Source organism: Hydractinia symbiolongicarpus, chromosome 7 (assembly GCF_029227915.1).
Source record: "Hydractinia symbiolongicarpus strain clone_291-10 chromosome 7, HSymV2.1, whole genome shotgun sequence".
Taxonomy (NCBI): Eukaryota; Metazoa; Cnidaria; class Hydrozoa; order Anthoathecata; family Hydractiniidae; genus Hydractinia; species Hydractinia symbiolongicarpus.
In genome coordinates this window covers 6,806,665-6,828,443 of record NC_079881.1, presented here as the reverse complement: position 1 = coordinate 6,828,443, position 21,779 = coordinate 6,806,665, and the positions used below count along the sequence as shown (strand labels likewise).

Below are 21,779 nucleotides of genomic sequence, written 5' to 3'. Positions count from 1 at the left end.
CCCTCCATATAATGACACAATCGGAGGTTTCAATGGTATCCTGGCCTGTTGGCCTATTAGTACGATTCTCGCTTCTGGTGCGAGATGTTGCAGGCTAAACTCCCGCACAGGCCCAATTGCTTATTGCAAATTTGTGCATAAGGCTATATTTTACTGTGAAGGGTAATAACCAATCAACGGACAATTGCTGAAAAATATTTTGGTTGAGCTTTTTCGTGCCTTGGATTGTATGGTTGTCTTGACAATTCAAGAAATAATATCCAACATTCATATTATGAATGTTTTGAAAAAAACAGAATTTTTTGTGTTCTAGGTGATGGATATTTCACGTAAGACCTTGCACAATTTTCCCTAAATATTTTAGACGATTCCTATGGCCTGTTGGTCTAGTGGCATGATTCTCGCTTAGGGTGCGAGAGGTCCCGGCTTCAACTCCCGGACAGGCCCAACTAACAATCACACATAATTGGTAAGTGTCATAAGCTTCGGTGAAGCATTTACTATCTCTGGAATGATGATTCTTGACAGAGTTGTTTTATGGATTTGTTTGAAAAATGTTACTTTACATTTTTACAAATCAACATTACACTCCGATTTGTCTGTATGCATTGCCCACGAGGAAGCTATTTGTAACCTCTTTCCTACAAATATTCAGTAATCCTCCCTCCATATAATGACACAATCGGAGGTTTCAATGATATCCTGGCCTGTTGGCCTATTAGTATGATTCTCGCTTCTGGTGCGAGATGTCGCAGGCTAAACTCTCGCACAGGCCCAATTGCTTATCGCAAATTTGTGCATAAGGCTATATTTTACTGTAAAGGGTAATAACCAATCAACGGACAATTGCTGAAAAATATTTTGGTTGAGCTTTTTCGTGCCTTGGATTGTATGGTTGTCTTGACAATTCAAGAAATAATATCCAACATTCATATTATGAATGTTTTGAAATAAACAGAATTTTTTGTGTTCTAGGTGATGGATATTTCACGTAAGACCTTGCACAATTTTCCCTAAATATTTTAGACGATTCCTATGGCCTGTTGGTCTAGTGGCATGATTCTCGCTTAGGGTGCGAGAGGTCCCGGGTTCAACTCCCGGACAGGCCCAACTAACAATCACACATAATTGGTAAGTGTCATAAGCTTCGGTGAAGCATTTACTATCTCTGGAATGATGATTCTTGACAGAGTTGTTTTATGGATTTGTTTGAAAAATGTTACTTTACAATTTTACAAATCAACTTTACACTCCGATTTGTCTATATGCATTGCCCACAAGGAAGCTATTTGTAACCTCTTTCCTACAAATTTTCAGTAATCTTCTCTGCACATAATTACACAATCGGAGGTTGCAATGATATCCTGGCCTGTTGGCCTAATAGTATGATTCTCGCTTCAGGTGCGAGATGTCGCAGGTTAAACTCCCGCACAGGCCCAATTGCTTATCGCAAATTTGTGCATAAGGCTATATTCTACTGTAAAGGGTAATAACCAATCAACTGACAATTGCTGAAAAATATTTTGGTTGAGCTTTTTCGTGGCTTGGATTGTATGGTTGTCTTGACAATTCAAGAAATAATATCCAACATTCATATTATGAATGTTTTGAAAAAAAAACAGCATTTTTTGTGTTCTATGTGATGGATATTTCACGTAAGACCTTGCACAATTGTTCCCTAAATATTTTAGACGATTTCTATGGCCTGTTGGTCTAGTGGCATGATTCTCGCTTAGGGTGCGAGAGGTCCCGGGTTCAACTCCCGGACAGGCCCAACTAACAATCACACATAATTGGTAAGTGTCATAAGCTTCGGTGAAGCATTTACTATCTCTGGAATGATGATTCTTGACAGAGTTGTTTTATGGATTTGTTTGAAAAATGTTACTTTACAATTTTAAAAATCAACTTTACACTCCGATTTGTCTGTATGCATTGCCCACGAGGAAGCTATTTGTAACCTCTTTCCTACAAATATTCAGTAATCCTCCCTCCATATAATGACACAATCGGAGGTTTCAATGATATCCTGGCCTGTTGGCCTATTAGTATGATTCTCGCTTCTGGTGCGAGATGTCGCAGGCTAAACTCTCGCACAGGCCCAATTGCTTATCGCAAATTTGTGCATAAGGCTATATTTTACTGTAAAGGGTAATAACCAATCAACGGACAATTGCTGAAAAATATTTTGGTTGAGCTTTTTCGTGCCTTGGATTGTATGGTTGTCTTGACAATTCAAGAAATAATATCCAACATTCATATTATGAATGTTTTGAAATAAACAGAATTTTTTGTGTTCTAGGTGATGGATATTTCACGTAAGACCTTGCACAATTTTCCCTAAATATTTTAGACGATTCCTATGGCCTGTTGGTCTAGTGGCATGATTCTCGCTTAGGGTGCGAGAGGTCCCGGGTTCAACTCCCGGACAGGCCCAACTAACAATCACACATAATTGGTAAGTGTCATAAGCTTCGGTGAAGCATTTACTATCTCTGGAATGATGATTCTTGACAGAGTTGTTTTATGGATTTGTTTGAAAAATGTTACTTTACAATTTTACAAATCAACTTTACACTCCGATTTGTCTATATGCATTGCCCACAAGGAAGCTATTTGTAACCTCTTTCCTACAAATTTTCAGTAATCTTCTCTGCACATAATTACACAATCGGAGGTTGCAATGATATCCTGGCCTGTTGGCCTAATAGTATGATTCTCGCTTCAGGTGCGAGATGTCGCAGGTTAAACTCCCGCACAGGCCCAATTGCTTATCGCAAATTTGTGCATAAGGCTATATTCTACTGTAAAGGGTAATAACCAATCAACTGACAATTGCTGAAAAATATTTTGGTTGAGCTTTTTCGTGGCTTGGATTGTATGGTTGTCTTGACAATTCAAGAAATAATATCCAACATTCATATTATGAATGTTTTGAAAAAAAAACAGCATTTTTTGTGTTCTATGTGATGGATATTTCACGTAAGACCTTGCACAATTGTTCCCTAAATATTTTAGACGATTTCTATGGCCTGTTGGTCTAGTGGCATGATTCTCGCTTAGGGTGTGAGAGGTCCCGGGTTCAACTCCCGGACAGGCCCAACTAACAATCACACATAATTGGTAAGTGTCATAAGCTTCGGTGAAGCATTTACTATCTCTGGAATGATGATTCTTGACAGAGTTGTTTTATGGATTTGTTTGAAAAATGTTACTTTACAATTTTAAAAATCAACTTTACACTCCGATTTGTCTGTATGCATTGCCCACGAGGAAGCTATTTGTAACCTAATTCTTACAAATATTCAGTAATCATCTCTGCACATAATGACACAATCGGAGGTTTCAATGATATCCTGGCCTGTTGGTCTATTAGTATGATTTTCGCTTCTTGTGCGAGATGTCGCAGGATAAACTCCCGCGCAGGCCCAATTGCTTATCGCAAATTTGTGCATAAGACTTTATTCTACTGTAAAGGGTAATAACCAATCAACTGACAATTGCTAAAAAATATTTTGGTTGAGCTTTTTCGTGGCTTGGATTGTATGGTTGACTTGACAATTCAAGAAATAATATCCAACATTCATGTTATAAATGTTTTTAAGAAAAAACAACATTTTTTGAGTTCTGTGTGATGGATATTTCACGTAAGACCATGTACAAGCTGTTGCATAAATGTTTTAGACGATTCCTATGGCCTGTTGGTCTAGTGGCCTGATTCTCTCTTAGGGTGATAGAGGTCCCGGGTTCAACTCCCGGACAGGCCCAACTACAAATCACACATATTGGTAAGTGGCATAAGCTTCGGTGAATCATTTACTATCTCTGTAATGACGATTCTGGAAATGAATTCCTGAATGAGTTGTTTTATGGATTCGTTTCAAAAATGTTACTTTACAATTTTACAAATCAACTTTACACTGCGATTTGTCTATATGCATTTCCCACCAGGAAGCTATTTGTAACCTCTTTCCTACAAATTTTCAGTAATCTTCTCTGCACATAATTACACAATCGGAGGTTTCAATGATATCCTGGCCTGTTGGTCTATTAATATGATTCTTCTCGCTTCTGGTGCGAGATGTCGCAGGTAAAACTCCCGCACAGGCCCAATTGCTTATCGCAAATTTGTACATAAGACTATGTCCTACTGTAAAGGGTAATAACCAATCAACTGACAATTGCTGAAAAATATTTTGGTTGAGCTTTTTCGTGCCTTGGATTGTATGGTTGTCTTGTCAATTCAAGAAATAATATCCAACACTCATGTTATGAATGTTTTGAAGAAAAAGCAACATTTTTTGTGTTTTGTGTGATGGATATTTCACGTAAGACTTTGAACAAGTTGTTCCCTAAATATTTTAGACGATTCCTATGGCCTGTTGGTATAGTGACATGATTGTCGATTAGGGTGCCAGAGGTCCTGGGCTCAACTCCCGGACAGGCCCAACTAAATATCACACATAATTGGTAAGTGTCATAAGATTCGGTGAAGCATTTACTATCTCTGGAATGACGATTCTCGAAATGAATTCTTGACAGAGTTGCTTTATGGATTCGTTTCAAAAATGTTACTTTACATTTTTACAAATCAACATTACACTCTGATTTGTCTGTGAGAATTGCCCACGAGGAAGCTATTTGTAACCTCTTTCCTACAAATATTCAGTAATCTTCTCTCCATATAATGACACAATCGGAGGTTTCAATGATATCCTTGCCTGTTGGTCTATTAGTATGATTCTCGCTTCTGGTGCGAGATGTCGCAGGTTAAACTCCCGCACAGGCCCAATTGATTATCGCAAATTTGTGCATTAGACTATATTCTATTGTAAAGGGTAATAACCAATCAACTGACAATTGCTAAAAAATATTTTGGTTGAGCTTTTTCGTGGCTTGGATTGTATGGTTGACTTGACAATTCAAGAAATAATATCCAACAATCATGTTATGAATGTTTTGAAGAAAAAACAACATTTTTTGTGTTCTGTGTGATTGATATTTCACGTAAGACTTTAAACAAGTTGTTCCCTAAATATTTTAGATGATTCGTATGGCCTGTTGGTCTAGTGGTATGATTCTCGCTTAGGGTGCGAGAGGTCCCGGGTTCAACTCCCGGACAGGCCCAACTAAAAATCACACATAATTGTTAAGTGTCATAAGATTCGGTGAAGCATTTACTATCTCTGGAATGACGATTCTCGAAATGAATTCTTGACAGAGTTGCTTTATGGATTCGTTTCAAAAATGTTACTTTACATTTTTACAAATCAACATTACACTCCGATTTGTCTGTATGCATTGCCCACGAGGAACCTATTTGTAACCTCTTTCCTACAAATTTTCAGTAATCTTCTCTGCACATAATTACACAATCGGAGGTTTAAATGATATCCTGGCCTGTTGACCTATTAGTATGATTCTCGCTTCAGGTGCGAGATGTCGCAGGTTAAACTCCCGCACAGGCCCAATTGCTTATCGCAAATTTGTGCATAAGGCTATATTCTACTGTAAAGGGTAATAACCAATCAACTGACAATTGCTGAAGAATATTTTGGTTGAGCTTTTTCGTGGCTTGGATTGTATGGTTGTCTTGACAATTCAAGAAATAATATCCAACATTCATATTATGAATGTTTTGAAAAAAAAACAGCATTTTTTGTGTTCTATGTGATGGATATTTCACGTAAGACCTTGCACAATTGTTCCCTAAATAATTTAGACGATTCCTATGGCCTGTTGGTCTAGTGGCATGATTCTCGCTTAGGGTGCGAGAGGTCCAGGGTTCAACTCCCGGACAGGCCCAACTAACAATCACACATAATTGGTAAGTGTCATAAGCTTCGGTGAAGCATTTACTATCTCTGGAATGATGATTCTTGACAGAGTTGTTTTATGGATTTATTTGAAAAATGTTACTTTACAATTTTACAAATCAACTTTACACTCCGATTTGTCTATATGCATTGCCCACGAGGAAGCTATTTGTAACCTCTTTCCTACAAATTTTCAGTAATCTTCTCTGCACATAATTACACAATCGGAGGTTGCAATGATATCCTGGCCTGTTGGCCTAATAGTATGATTCTCGCTTCAGGTGCGAGATGTCGCAGGTTAAACTCCCGCACAGGCCCAATTGCTTATCGCAAATTTGTGCATAAGACTTTATTCTACTGTAAAGGGTAATAACCAATCAACTGACAATTGCTAAAAATATTTTGGTTGAACTTTTTCGTGGCTTGGATTGTATGGTTGACTTGACAATTCAAGAAATAATATCCAACATTCATATTATGAATGTTTTGAAAAAAAAACAGCATTTTTTGTGTTCTATGTGATGGATATTTCACGTAAGACCTTGCACAATTGTTCCCTAAATATTTTAGACGATTTCTATGGCCTGTTGGTCTAGTGGCATGATTCTCGCTTAGGGTGCGAGAGGTCCCGGATTCAACTCCCGGACAGGCCCAACTAACAATCACACATAATTGGTAAGTGTCATAAGCTTCGGTGAAGCATTTACTATCTCTGGAATGATGATTCTTGACAGAGTTGTTTTATGGATTTGTTTGAAAAATGTTACTTTACAATTTTAAAAATCAACTTTACACTCCGATTTGTCTGTATGCATTGCCCACGAGGAAGCTATTTGTAACCTAATTCTTACAAATATTCAGTAATCATCTCTGCACATAATGACACAATCGGAGGTTTCAATGATATCCTGGTCTGTTGGTCTATTAGTATGATTTTCGCTTCTTGTGCGAGATGTCGCAGGATAAACTCCCGCGCATTCCCAATTGCTTATCGCAAATTTGTGCATAAGACTTTATTCTACTGTAAAGGGTAATAACCAATCAACTGACAATTGCTAAAAATATTTTGGTTGAACTTTTTCGTGGCTTGGATTGTATGGTTGACTTGACAATTCAAGAAATAATATCCAACATTCATGTTATAAATGTTTTTAAGAAAAAACAACATTTTTTGAGTTCTGTGTGATGGATATTTCACGTAAGACCATGTACAAGCTGTTGCATAAATGTTTTAGACGATTCCTATGGCCTGTTGGTCTAGTGGCCTGATTCTCTCTTAGGGTGATAGAGGTCCCGGGTTCAACTCCCGGACAGGCCCAACTACAAATCACACATATTGGTAAGTGGCATAAGCTTCGGTGAATCATTTACTATCTCTGTAATGACGATTCTGGAAATGAATTCCTGAATGAGTTGTTTTATGGATTCGTTTCAAAAATGTTACTTTACAATTTTACAAATCAACTTTACACTGCGATTTTTCTATATGCATTTCCCACCAGGAAGCAATTTGTAACCTCTTTCCTACAAATTTTCAGTAATCTTCTCTGCACATAATTACACAATCGGAGGTTTCAATGATATCCTGGCCTGTTGGTCTATTAGTATGATTCTCGCTTCTGGTGCGAGATGTCGCAGGTTAAACTCCCGCACAGGCCCAATTGATTATCGCAAATTTGTGCATTAGACTATATTCTATTGTAAAGGGTAATAACCAATCAACTGACAATTGCTAAAAAATATTTTGGTTGAGCTTTTTCGTGGCTTGGATTGTATGGTTGACTTGATAATTCAAGAAATAATATCCAACATTCATGTTATGAATGTTTTGAAGAAAAAACAACATTTTTTGTGTTCTGTGTGATTGATATTTCACGTAAGACTTTAAACAAGTTGTTCCCTAAATATTTTAGATGATTCGTATGGCCTGTTGGTCTAGTGGTATGATTCTCGCTTAGGGTGCGAGAGGTCCCGGGTTCAACTCCCGGACAGGCCCAACTAAAAATCACACATAATTGGTAAGTGTCATAAGATTCGGTGAAGCATTTACTATCTCTGGAATGACGATTCTCGAAATGAATTCTTGACAGAGTTGCTTTATGGATTCGTTTCAAAAATGTTACTTTACATTTTTACAAATCAACATTACACTCCAATTTGACTGTATGCATTGCCCACGAGGAAGCTATTTGTAACCTCTTTCCTACAAAATTTCAGTAATCTTCTCTGCACATAATTACACAATCGGAGGTTTCAATGATATCCTGGCCTGTTGGCCTATTAGTATGATTCTCGCTTCAGGTACGAGATGTCGCAGGTTAAACTCCCGCACAGGCCCAATTGCTTATCGCAAATTTGTGCATAAGGCTATATTCTACTGTAAAGGGTAATAACCAATCAACTGACAATTGCTGAAGAATATTTTGGTTGAGCTTTTTCGTGGCTTGGATTGTATGGTTGTCTTGACAATTCAAGAAATAATATCCAACATTCATATTATGAATGTTTTGAAAAAAAACCGCATTTTTTGTGTTCTATGTGATGGATATTTCACGTAAGACCTTGCACAATTGTTCCCTAAATAATTTAGACGATTCCTATGGCCTGTTGGTCTAGTGGCATGATTCTCGCTTAGGGTGCGAGAGGTCCCGGGTTCAACTCCCGGACAGGCCCAACTAACAATCACGCATAATTGGTAAGTGTCATAAGCTTCGGTGAAGCATTTACTATCTCTGGAATGACGATTCTCGAAATGAATTCTTGACAGAGTTGCTTTATGGATTCGTTTCAAAAATGTTAATTTACATTTTTACAAATCAACATTACACTCCGATTTGTCTGTATGCATTGCCAACGAGGAAGCTATTTGTAACCTGTTTCCTACAAATATTCAGTAATCCTCCCTCCATATAATGACACAATCGGAGGTTTCAATGATATCCTGGCCTGTTGGTCTATTAGTATGATTCTCGCTTCTGGTGCGAGATGTCGGAGGTTAAACTCCCGCACAGGCCCAATTGCTTATCGCAAATTTGTGCATAAGGCTATATTCTACTGTAAAGGGTAATAACCAATCAACTGACAATTGCTGAAGAATATTTTGGTTGAGCTTTTTCGTGGCTTGGATTGTATGGTTGTCTTGACAATTCAAGAAATAATATCCAACATTCATATTATGAATGTTTTGAAAAAAACCCAGCATTTTTTGTGTTCTATGTGATGGATATTTCACGTAAGACCTTGCAAAATTGTTCCCTAAATATTTTAGACGATTCCTATGGCCTGTTGGTCTAGTGACATGGTTCTCGATTAGGGTGCCAGAGGTCCCGGGTTCAACTCCCAGACTGGCCCAACTACAAATCACACATAATTCGTAAGTGTCATAAGCTTCGGTGAAGCATTTATTATCTCTGGAATGATGATTCTTGACAGAGTTGTTTTATGGATTCGTTTCAAAAATGTTACTTTACAATTTTACAAATCAACTTTACACTCTGATTTGTCTGTATGCATTGCCCACGAGGAAGCTATTTGTAACCTCTTTCCTACAAATATTCAGTAATCCTCTCTGCAAATAATGACACAATCGAGGTTTCAATGATATCCTAGCCTGTTGGTCTATTAGTATGATTCTCGCTTCTGGTGCGAGATGTCGCAGGTTAAACTCCCGCACAGGTCCAATTGATTATCGCAAATTTGTGCATAAGGCTATATTCTACTGTAAAGGGTAATAACCAATCAACTGACAATTGCTGAAGAATATTTTGGTTGAGCTTTTTCGTGGCTTGGATTGTATGGTTGTCTTGACAATTCAAGAAATAATATCCAACATTCATATTATGAATGTTTTGAAAAAAAAACATCATTTTTTGTGTTCTATGTGATGGATAGTTCACGTAAGACCTTGCACAATTGTTCCCTAAATAATTTAGACGACTCCTATGGCCTGTTGGTCTAGTGGCATGATTCTCGCTTAGCGTGCGAGAGGTCCCGGGTTCAACTCCCGGACAGGCCCAACTATCAATCACACATAATTGGTAAGTGTCATAAGCTTCGGTGAAGCATTTACTATCTCTGGAATGACGATTCTCGAAATGAATTCTTGACAGAGTTGCTTTATGGATTCGTTTCAAAAATGTTAATTTACATTTTTACAAATCAACATTACACTCCGATTTGTCTGTATGCATTGCCCACTAGGAAGCTATTTGTAACCTCTTTCCTACAAATATTCAGTAATCCTCTCTGCAAATAATGACACAATCGGAGGTTTCAATGATATCCTAGCCTGTTGGTCTATTAGTATGATTCTCGCTTCTGGTGCGAGATGTCGCAGGTTAAACTCCCGCACAGGTCCAATTGATTATCGCAAATTTGTGCATTAGACTATGTTCTACTGTAAAGGGTAATAACCGATCAACTGACAAATGCTAAAAAATATTTTGGTTGAGCTTTTTCGTGGCTTGGATTGTATGGTTGACTTGACAATTCAAGAAATAATATCCAACATTCATGTTATGAATGTTTTGAAGAAAAAACAACATTTTTTGTGTTCTGTGTGATGGATATTTCACGTAAGACCATGAACAAGTTGTTGCCTAAATTTTTTAGATGATTCGTATGGCCTGTTGGTCTAGTGGTATGATTCTTGCTTAGGGTGCGAGAGGTGCCGGTTTCAACTCCTGGACAGGCCCAACTACAAATCACACATAATTGGTAAGTGTCATAAACTTCGGTGAAGCATTTACTATCTCTGGAATAACGATTCTCGAAATGAATACTTGACAGAGTTGTTTTATGGGTTCGTTTCAAAAATGTTACTTTACAATTTTCCAAATCAACTTTACACTCCGATTTGTCTATATGCATTGCCCACCAGGAAGCTATTTGTAACCTCTTTCCTACAAATTTTCAGTAATCTTCTCTGCACATAATTACACAATCGGAGGTTTCAATGATATCCTGGCCTGTTGGTCTATTAATATGATTCTTCTCGCTTCTGGTGCAAGATGTCGCAGGTAAAACTCCCGCACAGGCCCAATTGCTTATAGCAAATTTGTACATAAGACTATGTTCTACTGTAAAGGGTAATAACCAATCAACTGACAATTGCTGAAAAATATTTTGGTTGAGCTTTTTCGTGCCTTGGATTGTATGGTTGTCTTGTCAATTCAAGAAATAATATCCAACACTCATGTTATGAATGTTTTGAAGAAAAAGCAACATTTTTTGTGTTCTGTGTGATGGATATTTCACGTAAGACTTTGAACAAGTTGTTCCCTAAATATTTTAGACGATTCCTATGGCCTGTTGGTATAGTGACATGATTGTCGATTAGGGTGCCAGAGGTCCGGGGTTCAACTCCCGGACAGGCCCAACTAAATATCACACATAATTGGTAAGTGTCATAAGCTTCGGTGAAGCATTTACTATCTCTGGAATGACGATTCTCGAAATGAATTCTTGACAGAGTTGCTTTATGGATTCGTTTCAAAAATGTTACTTTACATTTTTACAAATCAACATTACACTCCGATTTGTCTGTATGCATTGCCCACGAGGAAGCTATTTGTAACCTCTTTCCTACAAATATTCAGTAATCCTCCCTCCATATAATGACACAATCGGAGGTTTCAATGATATCCTGGCCTGTTGGTCTTATAATATGATTCTCGCTTCTGGTGCGAGATGTCGCAGGTTAAACTCCCGCACAGGCCCAATTGATTATCGCAAATTTGTGCATTAGACTATATTCTATTGTAAAGGGTAATAACCAATCAACTGACAATTGCTAAAAAATAATTTGGTTGAGCTTTTTCGTGGCTTGGATTGTATGGTTGACTTGAAAATTCAAGAAATAATATCCAACATTCATGTTATGTTCGTTTTGAAGAAAAAACAACATTTTTTGTGTTCTGTGTGATAGATATTTCACGTAAGACTTTAAACAAGTTGTTCCCTAAATATTTTAGATGATTCGTATGGCCTGTTGGTCTAGTGGTATGATTCTCGCTTAGGGTGAGAGAGGTCCCGGGTTCAACTCCCAGCCAGGCCCAACTAAAAATCACACATAATTGGTAAGTGTCATAAGATTCGGTGAAGCATTTACTATCTCTGGAATGAAGATTCTTGAAATGAATTCTTGACAGAGTTGCTTTATGGATTCGTTTCAAAAATGTTACTTTACATTTTAACAAATCAACATTACACTCCGATTTGTCTGTATGCATTGCCCACGAGGAAGCTATTTGTAACCTCTTTCCTACAAATATTCAGTAATCCTCCCTCCATATAATGACACAATCGGAGGTTTCAATGATATCCTGGCATGTTGGTCTATTAGTATGATTCTCGCTTCTGGTGCGAGATGTCGCAGGTTAAACTCCCGCACAGGCCCAATTGCTTATCGCAAATTTGTGTATAAGGCTATATTCTACTGTAAAGGGTAATAACCAATCAACTGACAATTGCTGAAAAATATTTTGGTTGAGCTTTTTCGTGGCTTGGATTGTATGGTTGAATTGACAATTCAAGAAATAATATCCAACATTCATGTTATGATTGTTTTTTCGAAAAAATAACATTTTTGTGTTCTGTGTGATAGATATTTCACGTAAGACTTTAAACAAGTTGTTCCCTAAATATTTTAGATGATTCGTATGGCCTGTTGGTCTAGTGGTATGATTCTCGCTTAGGGTGAGAGAGGTCCCGGGTTCAACTCCCAGCCAGGCCCAACTAAAAATCACACATAATTGGTAAGTGTCATAAGATTCGGTGAAGCATTTACTATCTCTGGAATGAAGATTCTTGAAATGAATTCTTGACAGAGTTGCTTTATGGATTCGTTTCAAAAATGTTACTTTACATTTTAACAAATCAACATTACACTCCGATTTGTCTGTATGCATTGCCCACGAGGAAGCTATTTGTAACCTCTTTCCTACAAATATTCAGTAATCCTCCCTCCATATAATGACACAATCGGAGGTTTCAATGATATCCTGGCATGTTGGTCTATTAGTATGATTCTCGCTTCTGGTGCGAGATGTCGCAGGTTAAACTCCCGCACAGGCCCAATTGCTTATCGCAAATTTGTGTATAAGGCTATATTCTACTGTAAAGGGTAATAACCAATCAACTGACAATTGCTGAAAAATATTTTGGTTGAGCTTTTTCGTGGCTTGGATTGTATGGTTGAATTGACAATTCAAGAAATAATATCCAACATTCATGTTATGATTGTTTTTTCGAAAAAATAACATTTTTGTGTTCTGTGTGATGGATATTTCACGTAAGACCTTGAACAAGTTGTTCCCTAAATATTTTAGACGATTCCTATGGCCTGTTGGTCTAGTGGCATGATTCTCGCTTGGTGTGCGAGAGATCCCGGTTTCAACTCCCGGACAGGCCCAACTACAAATCACACATAGTTGGTAAGTGTCATAAGCTTCGGTGAAGCATTTACTATCTCTGGAATGAGGATTCTCGAAATGAATTCTTGACAGAGTTGCTTTATGGATTCGTTTCAAAAATGTTACTTTACATTTTTACAAATCAACAATACACTCCGATTTGTCTGTATGCATTGCCCACGAGGAAGCTATTTGTAACCTCTTTCCTACAAATTTTCAGTAATCTTCTCTGCACATAATTACACAATCGGAGGTTTTAATGATATCCTGGCCTGTTGGCCTATTAGTATGATTCTCGCTTCAGGTGCGAGATGTCGCAGGTTAAACTCCCGCACAGGTCCAATTGATTATCGCAAATTTGTGCATTAGACTATGTTCTACTGTAAAGGGTAATAACCGATCAACTGACAAATGCTAAAAAATATTTTGGTTGAGCTTTTTCGTGGCTTGGATTGTATGGTTGACTTGACAATTCAAGAAATAATATCCAACATTCATGTTATGAATGTTTTGAAGAAAAAACAACATTTTTTGTGTTCTGTGTGATGGATATTTCACGTAAGACCTTGAACAAGTTGTTCCCTAAATATTTTAGACGATTCCTATGGCCTGTTGGTCTAGTGGCATGATTCTCGCTTGGGGTGCGAGAGGTGCCGGTTTCAACTCCTGGACAGGCCCAACTACAAATCACACATAATTGGTAAGTGTCATAAACTTCGGTGAAGCATTTACTATCTCTGGAATAACGATTCTCGAAATGAATACTTGACAGAGTTGTTTTATGGATTTGTTTCAAAAATGTTACTTTACAATTTTACAAATCAACTTTACACTCTGATTTGTCTATATGCATTGCCCACCAGGAAGCTATTTGCAACCTCTTTCCTACAAATTTTCAGTAATCTTCTCTGCACATAATTACACAATCGAAGGTTTCAATGATATCCTGGCCTGTTGGTCTATTAATATGATTCTTCTCGCTTCTGGTGCGAGATGTCGCAGGTAAAACTCCCGCACAGGCCAAATTGCTTATAGCAAATTTGTACATAAGACTATGTTCTACTGTAAAGGGTAATAACCAATCAACTGACAATTGCTGAAAAATATTTTGGTTGAGCTTTTTCGTGGCTTGGATTGTATGGTTGTCTTGTCAATTCAAGAAATAATATCCAACACTCATGTTATGAATGTTTTGAAGAAAAAGCAACATTTTTTGTGTTCTGTGTGATGGATATTTCACGTAAGACTTTGAACAAGTTGTTCCCTAAATATTTTAGACGATTCCTATGGCCTGTTGGTATAGTGACATGATTGTCGATTAGGGTGCCAGAGGTCCGGGGTTCAACTCCCGGACAGGCCCAACTAAATATCACACATAATTGGTAAGTGTCATAAGCTTCGGTGAAGCATTTACTATCTATGGAATGACGATTCTCGAAATGAATTCTTGACAGAGTTGCTTTATGGATTCGTTTCAAAAATATTACTTTACATTTTTACAAATCAACATTACACTCCGATTTGTCTGTATGCATTGCCCACGAGGAAGCTATTTGTAACCTCTTTCCTACAAATATTCAGTAATCCTCCCTCCATATAATGACACAATCGGAGGTTTCAATGATATCCTGGCCTGTTGGTCTAATAATATGATTCTCGCTTCTGGTGCGAGATGTCGCAGGTTAAACTCCCGCACAGGCCCAATTGATTATCGCAAATTTGTGCATTAGACTATATTCTATTGTAAAGGGTAATAACCAATCAACTGACAATTGCTAAAAAATATTTTGGTTGAGCTTTTTCGTGGCTTGGATTGTATGGTTGACTTGACAATTCAAGAAATAATATCCAACATTCATGTTATGAATGTTTTGAAGAAAAAACAACATTTTTTGTGTTCTGTGTGATAGATATTTCACGTAAGACTTTAAACAAGTTGTTCCATAAATATTTTAGATGATTCCTATGGCCTGTTGGTCTAGTGGCATGATTCTCGCTTGGTGTGCGAGAGATCCCGGTTTCAACTCCCGGACAGGCCCAACTACAAATCACACATAGTTGGTAAGTGTCATAAGCTTCGGTGAAGCATTTACTATCTCTGGAATGAGGATTCTCGAAATGAATTCTTGACAGAGTTGCTTTATGGATTCGTTTCAAAAATGTTACTTTACATTTTTACAAATCAACAATACACTCCGATTTGTCTGTATGCATTGCCCACGAGGAAGCTATTTGTAACCTCTTTCCTACAAATTTTCAGTAATCTTCTCTGCACATAATTACACAATCGGAGGTTTTAATGATATCCTGGCCTGTTGGCCTATTAGTATGATTCTCGCTTCAGGTGCGAGATGTCGCAGGTTAAACTCCCGCACAGGTCCAATTGATTATCGCAAATTTGTGCATTAGACTATGTTCTACTGTAAAGGGTAATAACCGATCAACTGACAAATGCTAAAAAATATTTTGGTTGAGCTTTTTCGTGGCTTGGATTGTATGGTTGACTTGACAATTCAAGAAATAATATCCAACATTCATGTTATGAATGTTTTGAAGAAAAAACAACATTTTTTGTGTTCTGTGTGATGGATATTTCACGTAAGACCTTGAACAAGTTGTTCCCTAAATATTTTAGACGATTCCTATGGCCTGTTGGTCTAGTGGCATGATTCTCGCTTGGGGTGCGAGAGGTGCCGGTTTCAACTCCTGGACAGGCCCAACTACAAATCACACATAATTGGTAAGTGTCATAAACTTCGGTGAAGCATTTACTATCTCTGGAATAACGATTCTCGAAATGAATACTTGACAGAGTTGTTTTATGGATTTGTTTCAAAAATGTTACTTTACAATTTTACAAATCAACTTTACACTCTGATTTGTCTATATGCATTGCCCACCAGGAAGCTATTTGCAACCTCTTTCCTACAAATTTTCAGTAATCTTCTCTGCACATAATTACACAATCGAAGGTTTCAATGATATCCTGGCCTGTTGGTCTATTAATATGATTCTTCTCGCTTCTGGTGCGAGATGTCGCAGGTAAAACTCCCGCACAGGCCAAATTGCTTATAGCAAATTTGTACATAAGACTATGTTCTACTGTAAAGGGTAATAACCAATCAACTGACAATTGCTGAAAAATATTTTGGTTGAGCTTTTTCGTGGCTTGGATTGTATGGTTGTCTTGTCAATTCAAGAAATAATATCCAACACTCATGTTATGAATGTTTTGAAGAAAAAGCAACATTTTTTGTGTTCTGTGTGATGGATATTTCACGTAAGACTTTGAACAAGTTGTTCCCTAAATATTTTAGACGATTCCTATGGCCTGTTGGTATAGTGACATGATTGTCGATTAGGGTGCCAGAGGTCCGGGGTTCAACTCCCGGACAGGCCCAACTAAATATCACACATAATTGGTAAGTGTCATAAGCTTCGGTGAAGCATTTACTATCTATGGAATGACGATTCTCGAAATGAATTCTTGACAGAGTTGCTTTATGGATTCGTTTCAAAAATATTACTTTACATTTTTACAAATCAACATTACACTCCGATTTGTCTGTATGCATTGCCCACGAGGAAGCTATTTGTAACCTCTTTCCTACAAATATTCAGTAATCCTCCCTCCATATAATGACACAATCGGAGGTTTCAATGATATCCTGGCCTGTTGGTCTAATAATATGATTCTCGCTTCTGGTGCGAGATGTCGCAGGTTAAACTCCCGCACAGGCCCAATTGATTATCGCAAATTTGTGCATTAGACTATATTCTATTGTAAAGGGTAATAACCAATCAACTGACAATTGCTAAAAAATATTTTGGTTGAGCTTTTTCGTGGCTTGGATTGTATGGTTGACTTGACAATTCAAGAAATAATATCCAACATTCATGTTATGAATGTTTTGAAGAAAAAACAACATTTTTTGTGTTCTGTGTGATAGATATTTCACGTAAGACTTTAAACAAGTTGTTCCATAAATATTTTAGATGATTCGTATGGCCTGTTGGTCTAGTGGTATGATTCTCGCTTAGGGTGAGAGAGGTCCCGGGTTCAACTCCCGGACAGGCCCAACTAAAAATCACACATAATTGGTAAGTGTCATAAGATTCGGTGAAGCATTTACTACCTCTGGAATGAAGATTCTTGAAATGAATTCTTGACAGAGTTGCTTTATGGATTCGTTTCAAAAATGTTACTTTACATTTTAACAAATCAACATTACACTCCGATTTGTCTGTATGCATTGCCCACGAGGAAGCTATTTGTAACCTCTTTCCTACAAATTTTCAGTAATCTTCTCTGCACATAATTACACAATCGGAGGTTTCAATGATATCCTGGCCTGTTGGCCTATTAGTAGGATTCTCGCTTCAGGTGCGAGATGTCGCAGGTTAAACTCCCGCACAGGCCCAAGTGCTTATCGCAAATTTGTGCATAAGGCTATATTCTACTGTAAAGGGTAATAACCAATCAACTGAGAATTGCTGAAGAATATTTTGGTTGAGCTTTTTCGTGGCTTGGATTGTATGGTTGTCTTGACAATTCAAGAAATAATATCCAACATTCATATTATGAATGTTTTGAAAAAAAAACAGCATTTTTTGTGTTCTATGTGATGGATATTTCACGTAAGACCTTGCACAATTGTTCCCTAAATATTTTAGACTATTCCTATGGCCTGTTGGTCTAGTGGCATGAGTCTCGCTTAGGGTGCGAGAGGTCCCGGGTTCAACTCCCGGACAGGCCCAACTAACAATCACACATAATTGGTAAGTGTCATAAGCTTCGGTGAAGCATTTACTATCTCTGGAATGACGATTCTCGAAATGAATTCTTGACAGAGTTGCTTTATGGATTCGTTTCAAAAATGTTACTTTACATTTTTACAAATCAACATTACACTCCGATTTGTCTGTATGCATTGCCAACGAGGAAGCTATTTGTAACCTGTTTCCTACAAATATTCAGTAATCCTCCCTCCATATAATGACACAATCGGAGGTTTCAATGATATCCTGGCCTGTTGGTCTATTAGTATGATTTCCGCTTCTGGTGCGAGATGTCGCAGGTTAAACTCCCGCACAGGCCCAATTGCTTATCGCAAATTTGTGCATAAGGCTATATTCTACTGTAAAGGGTAATAACCAATCAACTGACAATTGCTGAAGAACATTTTGGTTGAGCTTTTTCGTGGCTTGGATTGTATGGTTGTCTTGACAATTCAAGAAATAATATCCAACATTCATATTATGAATGTTTTGAAAAAAAAACAGCATTTTTTGTGTTCTATGTGATGGATATTTCACGTAAGACCTTGCACAATTGTTCCCTAAATATTTTAGACGATTCCTATGGCCTGTTGGTCTAGTGACATGATTCTCGATTAGGGTGCCAGAGGTCCCGGGTTCAACTCCCAGACTGGCCCAACTACAAATCACACATAATTCGTAAGTGTCATAAGCTTCGGTGAAGCATTTATTATCTCTGGAATGATGATTCTTGACAGAGTTGTTTTATGGATTCGTTTCAAAAATGTTACTTTACAATTTTACAAATCAACTTTACACTCTAATTTGTCTGTGTGCATTGCCCACGAGGAAGCTATTTGTAACCTCTTTCCTACAAATATTCAGTAATCCTCTCTGCAAATAATGACACAATCGGAGGTTTCAATGATATCCTAGCGTGTTGGTCTATTAGTATGATTCTCGCTTCTGGTGCGAGATGTCGCAGGTTAAACTCCCGCACAGGTCCAATTGATTATCGCAAATTTGTGCATTAGACTATGTTCTACTGTAAAGGGTAATAACCGATCAACTGACAAATGCTAAAAAATATTTTGGTTGAGCTTTTTCGTGGCTTGGATTGTATGGTTGACTTGACAATTCAAGAAATAATATCCAACATTCATGTTATGAATGTTTTGAAGAAAAAACAACATTTTTTGTGTTCTGTGTGATGGATATTTCACGTAAGACCATGAACAAGTTGTTGCCTAAATTTTTTAGATGATTCGTATGGCCTGTTGGTCTAGTGGTATGATTCTTGCTTAGGGTGCGAGAGGTCCCGGGTTCAACTCCCGGACAGGCCCAACTAAAAATCACACATAATTGGTAAGGTGAAGCATTGGGTGAAGCATTTACTATCTCTGGAATGACGATTCTCGAAATGAATTCTTGACAGAGTTGCTTTATGGATTCGTTTCAAAAATGTTACTTTACATTTTTCCAAATCAACATTACACTCCGATTTGTCTGTATGCATTGCCCACGAGGAAGCTATTTGTAACCTCTTTCCTACAAATATTCATTAATCCTCCCTCCATATAATGACACAATCGGAGGTTTCAATGATATCCTGGCCTGTTGGTCTATTAGTATGATTCTCGCTTCTGGTGCGAGATGTCGCAGGTTAAACTCCCGCACAGGCCCAATTGCTTATCGCAAATTTGTGCATAAGGCTATATTCTACTGAAAAGGGTAATAACCAATCAACTGACAATTGCTGAAAAATATTTTGGTTGAGCTTTTTCGTGGCTTGGATTGTATGGTTAAATTGACAATTCAAGAAATAATATCCAACATTCATGTTATGATTGTTTTTTCGAAAAAATAACATTTTTGTGTTCTGTGTGATGGATATTTCACGTAAGACCTTGAACAAATTGTTCCCTAAATATTTTAGACGATTCCTATGGCCTGTTGGTCTAGTGACATGATTCTCGCTTGGGGTGCGAGAGGTCCCGGTTTCAACTCCCGGACAGGCCCGACTACAAATCACACATAATTGGTAAGTGTCATAAGCTTCGGTGAAGCATTTACTATCTCTGGAATGACGATTCTCGAAATGAATTCTTGACAGAGTTGCTTTATGGATTCGTTTCAAAAATGTTACTTTACATTTTTACAAATCAACATTACACTCCGATTTTTCTGTATGCATTGCCCACGAGGAAGCTATTTGTAACCTCTTTCCTACAAATTTTCAGTAATCTTCTCTGCACATAATTACACAATCGGAGGTTTTAATGATATCCTGGCCTGTTGGCCTATTAGTATGATTCTCGCTTCAGGTGCGAGATGTCGCAGGTTAAACTCCCGCACAGGCCAATTACTTATCGCAAATTTGTGCATAAGGCTATATTCTACTGTAAAGGGTAATAACCAATCAACTGACAATTGCTGAAGAATATTTTGGTTGAGCTTTTTCGTGGCTTGGATTGTATGGTTGTCTTGACAATTCAAGAAATAATATCCAACATTCATATTATGAATGTTTTGAAAAAAAACCAGCATTTTTTGTGTTCTATGTGATGGATATTTCACGTAAGACCTTGCACAATTGTTCCCTAAATATTTTAGACTATTCCTATGGCCTGTTGGTCTAGTGGCATGAGTCTCGCTTAGGGTGCGAGAGGTCCCGGGTTCAACTCCCGGACAGGCCCAACTGACAATCTCACATAATTGGTAAGTGTCATAAGCTTCGGTGAAGCATTTACTATCTCTGGAATGACGATTCTCGAAATGAATTCTTGACAGAGTTGCTTTCTGGATTCGTTTCAAAAATGTTAATTTACATTTTTACAAATCAACATTACACTCCGATTTGTCTGTATGCATTGCCCACGAGGAAGCTATTTGTAACCTGTTTCCTACAAATATTCAGTAATCCTCCCTCCATATAATGACACAATCGGAGGTTTCAATGATATCCTGGCTTGTTGGTCTATTAGTATGATTCTCGCTTCTGGTGCGAGATGTCGGAGGTTAAACTCCCGCACAGGCCCAATTGCTTATCGCAAATTTGTGCATAAGGCTATATTCTACTGTAAAGGGTAATAACCAATCAACTGACAATTGCTGAAGAATATTTTGGTTGAGCTTTTTCGTGGCTTGGATTGTATGGTTGTCTTGACAATTCAAGAAATAATATCCAACATTCATATTATGAATGTTTTGAAAAAAAAACAGCATTTTTTGTGTTCTATGTGATGGATATTTCACGTAAGACCTTGCAAAATTGTTCCCTAAATATTTTAGACGATTCCTATGGCCTGTTTGTCTAGTGACATGATTCTCGATTAGGGTGCCAGAGGTCCCGGGTTCAACTCCCAGACTGGCCCAACTACAAATCACACATAATTCTTAAGTGTCATAAGCTTCGGTGAAGCATTTATTATCTCTGGAATGATGATACTTGACGGAGTTGTTTTATGGATTCGTTTCAAAAATGTTACTTTACAATTTTACAAATCAACTTTACACTCCGATTTGTCTATATGCATTGCCCACCAGGAAGCTATTTGTAACCTCTTTCCTACAAATTTTCAGTAATCTTCTCTGCACATAATTACACAATCGGAGGTTTCAATGATATCCTGGCCTGTTGGTCTATTAATATGATTCTTCTCGCTTCTGGTGCGAGATGTCGCAGGTAAAACTCCCGCACAGGCCCAATTGCTTATCGCAAATTTGTACATAAGACTATGTTTTACTGTAAAGGGTAATAACCAATCAACTGACAATTGCTGAAAAATATTTT

At 37.6% G+C, this 21,779-nt stretch overlaps 17 non-coding genes across 17 annotated transcripts; all 17 read left to right on the top strand.

Annotated features, from left to right (window-relative positions):
• The first annotated feature begins 375 nt into the window (after positions 1–375).
• Trnap-agg (transfer RNA proline (anticodon AGG)) lies at positions 376–447 on the top strand. Its single transcript has one exon. It is a non-coding gene; the product is annotated as a tRNA-Pro (tRNA).
• A 590-nt stretch (positions 448–1,037) lies between these two features.
• On the top strand, positions 1,038–1,109 carry Trnap-agg (transfer RNA proline (anticodon AGG)). The gene has a single exon. It is a non-coding gene; the product is annotated as a tRNA-Pro (tRNA).
• Positions 1,110–1,702: 593 nt separating this feature from the next.
• Trnap-agg (transfer RNA proline (anticodon AGG)) lies at positions 1,703–1,774 on the top strand. Its single transcript has one exon. It is a non-coding gene; the product is annotated as a tRNA-Pro (tRNA).
• Positions 1,775–2,364: 590 nt separating this feature from the next.
• Trnap-agg (transfer RNA proline (anticodon AGG)) lies at positions 2,365–2,436 on the top strand. The gene has a single exon. It is a non-coding gene; the product is annotated as a tRNA-Pro (tRNA).
• Positions 2,437–3,029: 593 nt separating this feature from the next.
• On the top strand, positions 3,030–3,101 carry Trnap-agg (transfer RNA proline (anticodon AGG)). Its single transcript has one exon. It is a non-coding gene; the product is annotated as a tRNA-Pro (tRNA).
• Positions 3,102–5,055: 1,954 nt separating this feature from the next.
• Trnap-agg (transfer RNA proline (anticodon AGG)) lies at positions 5,056–5,127 on the top strand. The gene has a single exon. It is a non-coding gene; the product is annotated as a tRNA-Pro (tRNA).
• Positions 5,128–5,733: 606 nt separating this feature from the next.
• Positions 5,734–5,805, top strand: Trnap-agg (transfer RNA proline (anticodon AGG)). The gene has a single exon. It is a non-coding gene; the product is annotated as a tRNA-Pro (tRNA).
• Positions 5,806–6,397: 592 nt separating this feature from the next.
• Positions 6,398–6,469, top strand: Trnap-agg (transfer RNA proline (anticodon AGG)). The gene has a single exon. It is a non-coding gene; the product is annotated as a tRNA-Pro (tRNA).
• A 1,271-nt stretch (positions 6,470–7,740) lies between these two features.
• Positions 7,741–7,812, top strand: Trnap-agg (transfer RNA proline (anticodon AGG)). The gene has a single exon. It is a non-coding gene; the product is annotated as a tRNA-Pro (tRNA).
• A 605-nt stretch (positions 7,813–8,417) lies between these two features.
• Positions 8,418–8,489, top strand: Trnap-agg (transfer RNA proline (anticodon AGG)). Its single transcript has one exon. It is a non-coding gene; the product is annotated as a tRNA-Pro (tRNA).
• Positions 8,490–9,759: 1,270 nt separating this feature from the next.
• Trnaa-agc (transfer RNA alanine (anticodon AGC)) lies at positions 9,760–9,831 on the top strand. Its single transcript has one exon. It is a non-coding gene; the product is annotated as a tRNA-Ala (tRNA).
• Positions 9,832–13,155: 3,324 nt separating this feature from the next.
• Trnat-ggu (transfer RNA threonine (anticodon GGU)) lies at positions 13,156–13,227 on the top strand. Its single transcript has one exon. It is a non-coding gene; the product is annotated as a tRNA-Thr (tRNA).
• A 1,968-nt stretch (positions 13,228–15,195) lies between these two features.
• On the top strand, positions 15,196–15,267 carry Trnat-ggu (transfer RNA threonine (anticodon GGU)). The gene has a single exon. It is a non-coding gene; the product is annotated as a tRNA-Thr (tRNA).
• A 1,968-nt stretch (positions 15,268–17,235) lies between these two features.
• Positions 17,236–17,307, top strand: Trnap-agg (transfer RNA proline (anticodon AGG)). The gene has a single exon. It is a non-coding gene; the product is annotated as a tRNA-Pro (tRNA).
• Positions 17,308–17,913: 606 nt separating this feature from the next.
• Trnap-agg (transfer RNA proline (anticodon AGG)) lies at positions 17,914–17,985 on the top strand. The gene has a single exon. It is a non-coding gene; the product is annotated as a tRNA-Pro (tRNA).
• Positions 17,986–19,257: 1,272 nt separating this feature from the next.
• On the top strand, positions 19,258–19,329 carry Trnap-agg (transfer RNA proline (anticodon AGG)). The gene has a single exon. It is a non-coding gene; the product is annotated as a tRNA-Pro (tRNA).
• Positions 19,330–20,610: 1,281 nt separating this feature from the next.
• Positions 20,611–20,682, top strand: Trnap-agg (transfer RNA proline (anticodon AGG)). Its single transcript has one exon. It is a non-coding gene; the product is annotated as a tRNA-Pro (tRNA).
• Positions 20,683–21,779: the final 1,097 nt, after the last annotated feature.